Source organism: Corvus brachyrhynchos, unplaced genomic scaffold (assembly GCF_000691975.1).
Source record: "Corvus brachyrhynchos isolate BGI_N302 unplaced genomic scaffold, ASM69197v1 scaffold283, whole genome shotgun sequence".
Classification (NCBI taxonomy): domain Eukaryota; kingdom Metazoa; phylum Chordata; class Aves; order Passeriformes; family Corvidae; genus Corvus; species Corvus brachyrhynchos.
In genome coordinates, this window is record NW_008237409.1 from 681,712 (window position 1) to 694,386 (window position 12,675).

General features: G+C 42.1%; 1 protein-coding gene across 2 annotated transcripts in view; it reads left to right on the forward strand.

Moving 5' to 3' along the window:
- LYRM9 (LYR motif containing 9) overlaps positions 1 to 6,577 on the forward strand; it is a 31,283-nt gene extending 24,706 nt beyond the window's left edge. Inside the window, exon 5 of one of the 2 annotated variants that reach the window (XM_017730914.1) lies at positions 5,352 to 6,577. The gene's annotated coding sequence lies outside the window, so the exon portion shown is untranslated. Of the gene's footprint in view, positions 1 to 960; positions 3,386 to 5,351 lie in introns of those variants that run through there. The other variant, XM_017730913.1, reaches the window with a different exon arrangement.
- The last annotated feature ends 6,098 nt before the right edge of the window (positions 6,578 to 12,675 follow it).

A 12,675-nucleotide genomic window follows, 5' to 3' on the forward strand; every position in this document is an offset into this window, starting at 1 on the left:
GCTGTCCCGGGGGGCCGGGAAAGGACAAAAATTAACTCCGGGCTCACAACAGGCGAGGAGAGTGTGACAAGAGCTGTAACAGAAATGGGGCTGAAAGTGCAGTTCATAAAGCATTGTATCAAAAAACTTCCTTTTCTCTGCTAACCCTCCTCTCCAGGAATTCCTGCTCTCTGTTATTCTTCCTTCTGCCATCCCCACTATTGTTCCTCTCTCTACTCCCGTGTCTTTCACATGACCTTATACACCCCTAACTTCTGTTGTCTTTGTTTTACCAATCCCTTAAGGCTGTTCTAATCTTGTCCCTCTACCCCACTTATTTCTCCTCCTCAAATCCTTTTCTGTACCAGAAGATACTCAGTATTATGCAGGAGCCAACCTTCTGCTTAACTTCAGGTAACGCAGGAAGGTAATAGACTTGCTCAACACAGTAGGTGGTTTCTTCCATGTGAGGAAAGCCACTTGTCTTTCTACTTAGGTACATTTGTTTTTTTGAAAGTGCAGCCATTCTGGTTTAAACTTTCAAAATAATTTGGTGCAGGGCAGAGCACAGAAAGCTTCAACCTTGGCAGTTGACAAGGAATGTCCAGTATGATGCTGAACACTAATAAAAAAGCTCAAGTATTTTTGATAGAAGCTCTCTGAATGTGTTGCTTCTGATCAAGGGCAGCAAACAGGTGACCCATACTGTTCTCCAGGCCTGTTCTCTGTGTGTGGTCTGTAGCATGGAGATGCAATGAATTTTGTATCACTGCAATAGTGATTAAAAACTCTAATACTTAGAGGGATTAACAGCATATGGAAGCATGGTTTCCTGAACTTTAAATGTGGAGTGCTCACACTCCTCTATGGCTTCAGTTGACTTTTGGTAGTGTGAGATGTAATATTTTGTTCAGTTACAAAACAGGATAATTGCATGTGTTTAAATCATTCTTACATGCCTGTTATTTAATTTATGGCTAGTTCAAGAGGGAAAGGACCACGGAGCTGGAAGGTGCAGCCGTGGCATGTCTGCAGCTCCAAATGTCTGAGGTACCAGCTGGGATATGGGAACGTCAGACCAAAGGTATGATAGATGTAACTGATATGGAGGACCAGGATCTGTGAATTACAGGGTTTGGAAAGTGCTAGAGCATTCAATTCTCAGTAGAGTGCAGACGGGGAACGTGGTTGGTGAGGCAGAAGACATCATGACTAAATATTTTGATAGTAGTGATTCAACAGGAAGCATGAGGAGATGTCTGAGGGATTTTTGTTGGGGGGTTTTTGTACAAACATAATCTGGTTTTCAAAATAAAAAAAACTTTTAATAGAGTCAAAGATAATTTTTATTTACTCAATATAAAAATAATTTTCCAGATGGTGAGGAGATATGATGTTAACAACTATTTACTTCCTTGTAATAGTGAAAGTAACCCCAGTGCCTCAGACATATTTCTGTAATGACTGGACTGAAGAGCCATTGAGCTGCAGAGCTGAGGTTTTCATCTTTTCAAGACATTGTACAAGTTCCATTCTAGCCCACATGTAGATGAGAACCTGAACTCTGAAAGGGATTTTGGGCAGAGCTTCAGTACTTTTGACCAAAATTACTATTCCAGAAACTTCTGCTCAGAAGTCATTTAACTCTGGAGTTGCCCAAATTTATCACTCACTGATCTGTCTGACCTGAGAGTTACACGGTGAATTGAGTTCTCTTCACCTGTGTTTGAGCAGCGCTCTGCCTCTCTGCCACCCAGCCCTGCTGAGCCTGAGGAGCTGTTCCCGTGGTGCCACTGTGCTGGCAATTGCTGCCCATGGTGAGAAAGACACGGTCACAGGCACCGTCCTCCCGGGTTCTGCCATGGCAATTGGGAAGAAAATAGCAACCCCAAATAGACTGGTGCATCTGCGTTCCCATAATCAGTCCTCCAGAATCTCTGAACGTAAAGATGGTGGGTAAATGAGGCTGTGTTGCATTTTGTAATTGCTGTTGAAGAGTTTAAAAAACTTGTGATGCTCATGAGGCTGCTGACAGAGCAGAGGATACTGTCAGTGAAAGGACACAAGTGTATTCATAGGCTTCAGTTTCTTTTACTGCAATGAGGAACCCATTTCTGCACCAGTTCTGGTAAATGATGGGCTGTTGATAGGTGGTTACAGTAAACAAATGATCAAGGGCCAGTCAGAGGTGGTGTCAAAGCCCTGGGTTTGTGGCCTCGCATAAGCATTCGGTCGCCACCTTCAGTGTGAAAGAGTATCCTGTGCCATTGGCTAGCCCAGGGTTTTCGTTGTGTTGACACAAATGTAATAACTATATTCTGCCAACAACACTTTTGCAGCTGGTTCCACTAAGACCTTGAGTCAATAACTTCTCCTAGATACTCCACAATTAGGAGTTGAGTGAAGTTAACAGTTCAAAGGCTGTGTATGGGCAGCTCTTGATTAAGATAGTGAGGATTTCACTGGAGGCTTGTTATGCAAGAGCAAGACAAACATTAGAACAAGGAAAGACAGTTGGGAGACTTCTGACTAATAAAGAGATATCATGCCTTACATTCTTGAAGTATGGAGAAATTAATCATTTAAATCACTTTACACACTTATCAACATCCAGTCTAAGGCCAGAACCAACACTGGTCCTATACTTTCTGTTTTGTGTATACATGGCCTTGGAAACCTAAAGCTGAAATTGTGTGGAAATAATCTGTACAATACAAATATGGAAGTAACATGTCAAAACATGGAGCAGTAGCAGTGGGTTGGTCAATGTATTTTGTTTAGCATTTAGGTTCCTGCTCTTAAGCCCACAGAGAAATGGTAAAGACCACTTTGGTTATTAGCAGCCTTGGAGCCTCATGCAGAAGCTTCCCCGTGTAGTGAAAATCTTTCCCTTTTATTTAATTTTGTAATTTATTTATTCATTTCAGGTTTTGGTACGGACAAAATTGTAAATTTGTGGTTTATGTAATATCCAGGATAGCATTCTGCCCTTCACATGGCCAGAGACAAATACACTTCTGATCACATTCTTGTGTCAGAAGTGTTACTGATTTCCATTCACACTCACCACCAAAAGTCATTTGAGCCCTGTGGGTACTGAATAGAATATTTCCAACCCAGGCTAGGCCTTGTTTAGAACCATTTGTCAGTAATGGAATATTCTTTAAATCATTCTTTAGCACTTTGTAAACTTTCTCACATGGTGGGTTATGTCACAGGCATTGCTTTTTGTTCAGGGACACTTGAGCATGAGGACTTGATGCTAAACAAAAACCTCTCCTCCATGGTGTTTGGCTCATTTTCAAATGTCATAAGGAAGTGATCTTTACTGTGATGCTGTAAAGAGGAATACACACTATTTCTGGGAGAAACAAATAATATTCACTCACATCTTTTTTAAAGGAAACAGTTTCTTATTTGTAATAGCTTTTAACTTGGCATTATAAATTGTGCCTTCATATAAAGCTCTGATAAGCTGCAAACTGAACAGGCAGCACATCTGTGAGTCTTAAATATTCCATATCATATTATCTATTCATTGTGAGAGTCCTTGACTTTAAACTGTAAGAATGATTCTTTAGACCTTTATGTTCCACAATGTCATGTCCCTCAGTGTCACCCCAAAGAGGTGATTTGAGGTGAGCAGTGTCTTGGTCAGAGCAGTCTAAAGCAAGTCCCGGACACATGACACTGTTGGACACAGACCTGCACTGCCCACTTGGTCTGTCCCTTTCCTGCAGCCTTGCCTGCTGATGTACCTCTGCTGGAGCATGAGCCAGCTGGTGCATCTTTCAACTTTTGTATTATTTGATTAATTTATCTTATACTTCTGTCAAGCCAGCTTTGATGAAATAGTGTTAACTGAAGTATACACTTGTCATCAAGTACTCCTTTCAGCTTGTGATTAAGCAGGGCAGACACGTTAACTTTAAAAAAACCCTGCTCTTTGAAGACTGTTTTCTGTTTTCCTCACAATTGTGTTTGATATTTTAAATAGTTTTAAAAGTTTCGAAGCAGAGGGAGGCATCTGTCACTTGCACCTAAGAGCTTAGCAATGTTTGTGTTTGTCACTGCGGGAGAGGCCCCTGCCATTCCTCACTTCACTTTTAGAGCCTGCAGAGGAAAGCTCTGGGGCTGCTGTTTGCTGTTCTCACCTGTGGACACTGAACTTACCCATTCTGTAACTATCAACCTGGGTGACTTTTGCCCCAGAAGAATCTGCCTTCATGTTTTGCATGAATCCATTTTGAAAAGGATTAACTTGATTTTTGTTTTTTTAATCAGCAGCTTCTGAGCCAGCTTGGTTTGGGTGCTCCCCAGAACCATTCAGGCAAAAGATTTCCCAGCCCATTGAGCCCAAGTTGTGCCCGATCCCCACCTTGTCCCCAGCCCAGAGCACTGAGTGCCGTGTCCAGACCTTCCTTGGACACCTCAAGGGATGGGGAATCCAAACCTCCCTGGGCAGCCCCTTTCAATGCTTGAGAACCCTTTCTGTGAAGAAACTCCTCTTGATGTCCAACCTGAACCTCCCCTGGCACAGTTTGAGGCTGTGTTACTATCCCATATAAAATATTTTCCTTCTGCTGCAGCTACACGACTTCAGACTGAATGGCCTCATTACCTGTGGGCTTCCTTCTGCTGGGGTTCAGCGTCATCTCTTTAAAAAACACTGCACTTCATGTCTTTTTATTGTTACAACTTATTTTTTGCACCATCTCTGGTATTCATTCTTGTTGAGAGAAGTTTAAAACTGCTGCTGTTTTGATTAATATTCTCCCCTTCTACAGAATGGATTTTAAAAGATGGAAAATTGACAATAAATTCTTGCAGCTGATGAGGTTGACTCATGTCCTGCATTAAATAAAATCACACAGGATCTGGGATTTTCTCAGTCTTGCTTCAATTTCTTAGCAGTCATTTAATCTACAGAAAGCTGTGTCTCAGTCTGAAACAAGGAACAAGGAAAACTGTTTCAAAACAAATGTCAAATAGAAGCTAGTCTGGAAAACATTACGTCATGATGGTTGTCTGATGGAGGCAGAGATTGTATATTTTGGAGCCTGATAGTGAGCCACTCTGAGGACTGACTTTTCATGCTTAAAAATAGAGTATTTTGGTTTCCACAATTGCACAACTGTGAGGTTTGCTTTCTCTTTTATTTTCTGTTTTCCCCTCCCATTTCTAGAAGTCACAGAAATGGTGTGTTTAACCACAGTTCACAGTACAGAATGGAGACACCTGTTGAGTCTTGGGGCTTTCTCTCCCCTAAGACGTCTGTTGAGTTTGTCCTCTTCCTAGCTGGAAGTATCTCACAGAGTAAGTTGCAGCTTTCTGGCCAAGATTTCAAAAGTAATTCTTGGATTGCTTTTTAGGTGCTTAACTCAGGAGACCTTCAAAGGGCACACAGCAGCTCTCAGACAGGTAGGGACTCGGGACAAGCAGCAGGAAATTGCTTATTCTCCACTAGCGTGGCTCTGCGTTAGGAGGTACTGACATGGTAATGATCATTTTGCAACTATTTCAGAACATGGTTTAAAAATATTGGGATCTCCAAACCCTGCTCCCAACTGACAGAATAGAGCCTGTAGGATGTCACAGTGACACTATGCCAAGTCTGGTAATTTCTAATTGATTAAATGCAGTGAAAAGGCATCCAGGGTTTATTATGAAATTTGAGATGGACAGCTAATCCCTGCACTCTAACTTCATTATCCTAATAAGCAAAGGTGCAGACTTTATAGCTGAGGTAATTATACAAAGAATGTACACAATATGAGTGGTATTTAGCATAAAAAGTAACTTGAATGCAGTCCATATCTGGCTGAGAGACGAACAGAACCATAAACCCTTTGATCTAACAATGAGACTTTGAAAGGAACAGATTGTGTACAGTACTGAACCTGTAATCTGCTCACTTTATTGCACTATATGGGGAGGGCCTTATTTATTTACTACTTAGGAAGTGTTTTCAATTTTATAAGTATCTGAAAGAAATCACAGATTATAATTATGCAGTTTTGCTGCACAGAACTCTGTAACACTTTTAAGAACCTCTGGAATCGACAGGGACTATTTGTTAAATGGGAGACACAAATCTTGCCTTTGTGCTCTATCAAATTCTGTCTTGGTCTATACTAATAAAGGCAGTCTATATAATGACTTATCAAGATGTTTACTTTCCATGCTGTTCTTGGGTTCTGAGCCAAAGCCACTGGAATCAAAGGGAGAGACTCCCATATACTTCAGTAGCATTCACCATCTTAAACCATTTTTCACTGCCTGGAATACTCAGAGGAATGGCCTGTGCTTAATCCTGGTTACCAGAATTAAAAGTGAAACCGTTTTGTTTATCCAGTTTTACAAAACACAGTGTCTGCAGGAGCCTGGGTGGACAAGTGTAAGAGGTGGATGTAATGCTGAAGGCAAATATATCCTCCACAAATCAGTTTGGAGTCTGGGCCCAAAGGCATCACTCTATGTGAGGGGAAGGCAGAAAGAATTCTGAAATTTCTTTGTCCAGTAATTTCTTTCTTTCTTTTCCCATGCTCATATGCTCTTTTGGAAAAATAAAAGTCCTGCTGCCGCCTTTAGTGCTGAAGAACTGCCTTTTTTCTTGTTTTCAACTTTATCAATGTTAAATCCAGCAGTCCATTTAAAATGAGTTGATGGTTTGCTGGTCAGTGGTTTATACTGTACTCACTTGTGTCTCACCACTGACCTGGGTCCTTCCTTCTCCGTGGTGCACTCACTTTTGCTGGTTAGTGAGAGATGGGGTGGTGTGCTTCTTGCAAAATTATCATCCAACTGGGTAGGAGCTTATTACAAGACCCTACCAAAACCACGCACGAGCTGTCATTTCTTACATCTTTATCCAAAGGTGTCAGACACTGTGTGGGCAGAAACTTGAGAAGTCACCTTTTCTGCGATGGTCGCTCTGCCAAATCAAGACATTAACTGTGAGGATTTATCTCTCATGAATGTGAAGTCATTGCAGGGCGCCAGTCGTCTGCCTTTCACACATGCAGCTTTGCTCTTCCATTGAAAAGAAATGGGATTCCAAAAGCAAAAACATGGGAGAAAATTGGGATCAGAGATGTTACGTTGGACAAGGACTTTGACGCTTCATGGAAGTACAGAAACAGTTGATCCCCAAAAACCCCACTAGGAAGAGGAGCAGTGTGTTCTTTTAGAAAATTGCCAGATTGCACTTAAGTCTTTGAGGCTGGTACATGAGAAAAAAGAAGGAAATGACATAGTGGTTTTCAGCTTGTGCTGGTCAGAGAGGTCTCTTGAGCTACCTGAACCTAATGGACAGTGTGGTAAAGTCGCAGAAAATTCCCCTTTATGTTCCCTTCTGCCAGGTTTCAGATGAATGAATTAAAAGTAGTCATCATAAGAACAAGATGAGGCAAGAACGTGCTTTTGACCAGAAAACTTGTTATTTCTGTCCCTTAAGTGAAGTACACAGTTGCATCAGCTCCTCTTGCTTTGGTGGCTGTGGTGCAAATACCCCACACTGCAAGAGTGGGGTGAAATATTTACACTGCATGAAGTAATTGTTTTGCATCCTATCTTTTTGGAAATTGAGACAAAAATTGTTATGGCTAATAATAGCACCTGCTAATTAATCTGTAACAATCCTTTGATGTGTGTACTAGGACCGCTTATTATAGATTAACCCCTGTGACTTAACCCACTCCATAGAGCTACCCATCACTTTCTAGAATCTGACCTTATCAACACATATTCCTCCACGTCTCTTTTTTGTATTTTCAGTAAGTGACTTTTCAAACTCCTGAGTGGTGTCTCCCGTTCCAAATGTAGCTTCAAAGACCATCCACCACCTCTCTGTCAGTGTGGTCAAGAGTTGTCTCAATCAGCAGTGTGTTTGCTTGCTGAAAGAAAACCAAGCTAAATAGTCTGTCCCTAGCCTGGAATTCCTATAGAAGGAGAGTGGAGGAAAAGCAGCGCAATTGGAGTATCTGCATGCTTCAGTGGTGAGCTACTGAGTCCAGCTTGGACCTCCAGTGCACAAAGAGCGCGTTCAGTGGAGGCCACCAAGGGGATTGGGGCTGGGGCACGGTGCTGCCTCGTGAGGAGAGGCTGGAGGAACAGGGCTTGTTCAGCCTGGAGAAGAGGAGCAGCCTTCCAGTGGCTTTCAGGAGGTCACTGAGGAGATGGAGCCAGGCTCTTTGCAGGGGTGGGAAGATGAGAACCAATGGGCAGAAGTTGACATGAGAAGTCCAGGCTGGGTATAAGGAGAAATTTTATCCCCACAAGGACAGCGCAGCAGCAGAGTAAGTTGCACAGGTTGCTGTGCAGTCTCCTTCCTCGGAAGTGCTCAGGACCAGTCTGGATCAAGCCCTCACCTCACAGCTGACCCTGGCAGGGGCAGGAGGTTGAACTAGATGAAATGCTGAGGTCCCTTCCAACCTGCCTTCTTCTGTGAACTATGCATGACGTCACTTATTATTGACTTTGTTTCAGTTATAGGAGTCATATTTGAGGAATATTCCACAAATCCCAGCACTATTCAGTGTACCCTATCTCAGCAACTGCCTCAGGTTCCCCTGCATGTTGGGTTTGCTTGATAGGCAGTTCCACATGAAGAAATAGGTGTTTTATTCAGTGATGGAGGATTAATGAGAGTATATGTGACCATATTCCCAAAGCACACCTTGTGTATGTGACAGAGAGCCACAGCACCAGGGACACAGGTAAGCACCAGCTGTAAGCAGCCCTGCCGGGGTGAGCTTGCATGGAAAAGACTGCTCATTCCCTGCTGACTGACAAGGTAGGGTGAATGTTTCTCCAGTTATATAATAACTGGATAATCAACTAGCAAATTAAAAAAGGAGAAGATGTAGTGAGAAGGTATGTTCAGACTGAAGTCCTTATTTAGATCTGTGATAGGAGACAGAATTTCCTGAATAGTTCAAAGATTCACTCCATGAAGTGGAAGTGGCAGCAGCATGGCAGAAGATTGTGTTCTGGGATGCTCCACAGAGACCAAATGGGGAAATTGTCTGTATTTCAGTGTATAAGTATTGAGCTGGACTTGCAGCTCAAAATCAATGAAAACTGACTAAAAATACTCTGAAGATACTGGAGAATGTGCCACGGAAATAGTCTTTTTTGATAGGTGAAGGCAGATAGTTGCTGGAGAAGGAGCTGTAAGCTCACACCTCACAGCCTCTGGCACCATTTCCCTAACGGGAAGGGCAGAGGGGAGGTGATTTCACGCTCACGGAAAGTTTTGAAAATGTGATGTAATTCGCACAGACACTAAAAGTTGTGCAGATGTAGGCAAGACTGCCCTAACTGTAGCGCTTAGCAAGAAGTCCTTAAAAACGATTTTAAGTAGTAAAAACGTGCATAAAGATAAAGCAGAGCCATAAAATTACCTGAGAAAACCCCTTTCTCCATCCAGGAAACATGGAAAGAAGCATGCCTTGGTGTAGACCAAGGTACATTGTCCAAAGTGTGACACATGAATGTGCAGGAAACGACTGAGTAGATAAAGGCAGGTGTAAGGAAAAGAGACTCAGAGGTCACCAATAAAGAGAAGCACATAAATTTTACTAAAATTGTTTTAACAGTGCTGTGTGGTTTTGGAGTAAAAATGCCCAAGTTTTTAAATTCAGAACTGAAGTTATTTCTATACTTGAATATTCTGTTCTTCATTTTGGCCCAGAAATTTATGGCTTGTTTTTTCAAAACCAGTAGTCAAATCTCTTCTGTTACCTGTCCTTGGTTAGAAATTCTACTGGCCTCAGCCAGTGCTCTGTTACTGAAATTGGAGTTTCTTCTTCAGACCATGCTTTTACTAAAGAAGACATTTGCAGCTCTGTAGTTCACTGTTATTTTTCAAGCATAAAACTGTTTTTGCACACAGTAATCTCGCAATCATTTTTTTTCCTGTTCTGCTGTGACAAGCGTAGATTGCAGGAGCAGAGGTACCAAACACTGTTCTATACCTCTTCCCTAGCCATGTGCCAGCTTTTCCTTATGCTCCACACAGGGACATCTTCAGTGTAGTGAAATGATGTCCAGGAGTGTGGGACATAGAGCCCAACCTGTGACAGCTACGTGCAGGACACCAGGGCTTAGGCCCAGTCAACTGCTAATTGCTATTTTGCTCTTTTTTTGCTTTAATTTTGCCTTTGCTGCTGCAGCTGTCACAGAGGATCCCAGGGGTGAGTCAGGAGGTGTCAGCAATCGCTTCTGCCTGAGCCAACGTGCAGCCAGGCACAACAAAGTCTGGCTATTGATTGTGAGATGGCTTTGGCCCTCCCTCACTTCCTTATCCCTGGCAATTTTGGAGAGGGTGACTGATGAGGGAATTCTGTTCTTTCTGCATGTCTGAGTTTGGCCTAACTGACAGTGAGCAGACAGGAAGGGATGGGTTTACTGGCACGTCTGCAAATTTAGCACTCTCCTTAACTTTCATTTTCACCCTCAGATGGTCACACAAAATGAGAAATTTTCCACCCTGCCCTGCCATCATTTGACATTCAATCTTCCACTGGAGAGCAGGATACAGCAAAGAAACATTGCGCTTTCCACCCTAAACTGCTGCTTTAAATGTACCTTAAATCTGCAGAAACTAAAAAGGAGTCCAGACAGGGCTGGGATCCTACTTTTATTTGCATATTTTCAAGTACCAAGGCCTGGATCTTTTATTTTGTTTTTGGTAGAGCTGTTATCCCCACTTTATCAGGAACATTTCGAAATAATAAAGAAGCCAATGAAGAAGGGCCTACAGTTACTGGTGAATATCTTAAAGCCCTTAAAGGAATAGTCAGCAATCAGAACACAAACCAAAAAAACCCAGAGTTGCCACCTTGCAAAGTTTGGGGAGGATTCAAACCAAACAAATTGTCTTTGAGAAACGAAAAACCAAACCAGTGTAAAAGAAGATGGCTGACAGTAATCAATGAGAGGAGATATTTGGGAACAGCAATAGTTGGTATTAATTGTATCTTTGTCAGAAACCACCAGACGTGAGGGAAGTCCTAACAAATCTGAGATGCCAAGTGTTTACAGGGGCTGCTGCAGTACTGTATTTGTTGTGCTGTCACGTGCAGCACTGCTGCAAGATCATCATGGAGACATCTCAGACAATAGTTGCATTAGTTATGAAAAGGGAGTAAGAAAAAGTTCACTAATAACCTGTGAAAAGTTGGGACAGTTGAACATCTCTTTGGGTTCCATGAAGTTGGGAAGATCAGCCCTTCTTTGTCTCAGTGTAGTAGTTCTTTGAAGACTCAAAATGTCCTGATCTCAGAGGAGCAACCTTACAACCAGAGCTTGATTTGTAAATGTTTTCAGGAATATGACTTCTTGAGCTCATGCAGAATCTTGGAGATATGATGTATAATATCAGACACAGAATGTGACTCACTTGGAAGGAAATTGCAGAGAGCTGATTCTTGAGGCTACAGACCATCAGACACTCAGAAACAAAACAAAATTTAACTCCAGGTGGAGTTTAACTCCAGGTCAGCATGCCATTGAATAGGTCAAAGTCTGCTCTGAAAGGGCACCTCTTTCATCAAAGTTAATGCAAGGAAAGTAACCAGTTGTTGCACTCTGATATGACAGAGGCAGAAGTGGCTGTGCAAAAATAGGAAATATGGGCAGAATTGGTTTTCTGAAGGAAAAGCCTTCCAAGCACTGTAGAATATTTGTAGAAGGAGTGCCCAGTGAGCTTGTTTAGTTAATCTCTGGTCTGCCTGAGGAATGAATGGTTCTCTCTTGTTCTTACTGTACAGAGGGATTTGTATTATTGATTTTAAGTGAGTAAAAAACAGGTCCTGTTTGAGAAACTGGAGTCATTAAGCAGTTCTCTGAATGGCTGTACCTCAGCCAATCCTTTTAACAATTCTCCTAAGGAAAGATGTTTCTCCTCCTCTGATTATCCCAAATCTGATTTTTCATATCCAATCCCTTTCCTAGATTTCAGCAGTCCCAAGCACAGGGAAATAGGAGGGTGAATACTAAAAGCTTAGAACCCATCGAATTCAATTAAACTTCCACTAAGATATCTTCTTCTTTATAGTACTAGACATTAAGACTGCCCATGTTCTATAGAAGAAAGAGGTTAGTAAGAAAGGGAAGGATGCAAAGAGAATTTTAAAATCCTGTTACCAAGTAGCAAATGCGAAGAATGTAGAGGCAGAATTATCTGGCATGGCGTTGAGTTGCACAGCTCTCTGTTTCTGCCTGCTCATTACATCTGCCTGATGACTGGAATATTTTAAACAAAGGGATGTCACCTGCTAATTCCAGTGAGGGGAAAGGCACCACATTAAAGAAAAAATCCAACGGTGAAAATTTGTGAACGGTGGATGCAAAGCAGCACAGGCTTGATAAAGCCAAGCAGATGAATGCTCAGAAAACTCAGGTCTGTTTATCAAGAGATTCATCTCTAGCAATCCTGGATGGGATGCATACAGAGGATCTCGTGCATGCACACGTGTGCACAGCACTTGCTTTGCCTTTAGAAATGCTTTACACAATCACTTAATGTTCATTTTCAAATAGAGAAACTAGACACAGAGAGAAGAAAACACCTTGCCCAAGCTTGCCCAGTAAAGGAGCCACAGATGAGAAAAAGACATGCATTTCCTCATTTCTCTCTCTGCCTTATGCCTCATTTCTGTAGATCTTTGGTCGGCACCTGTAAATCTTTCC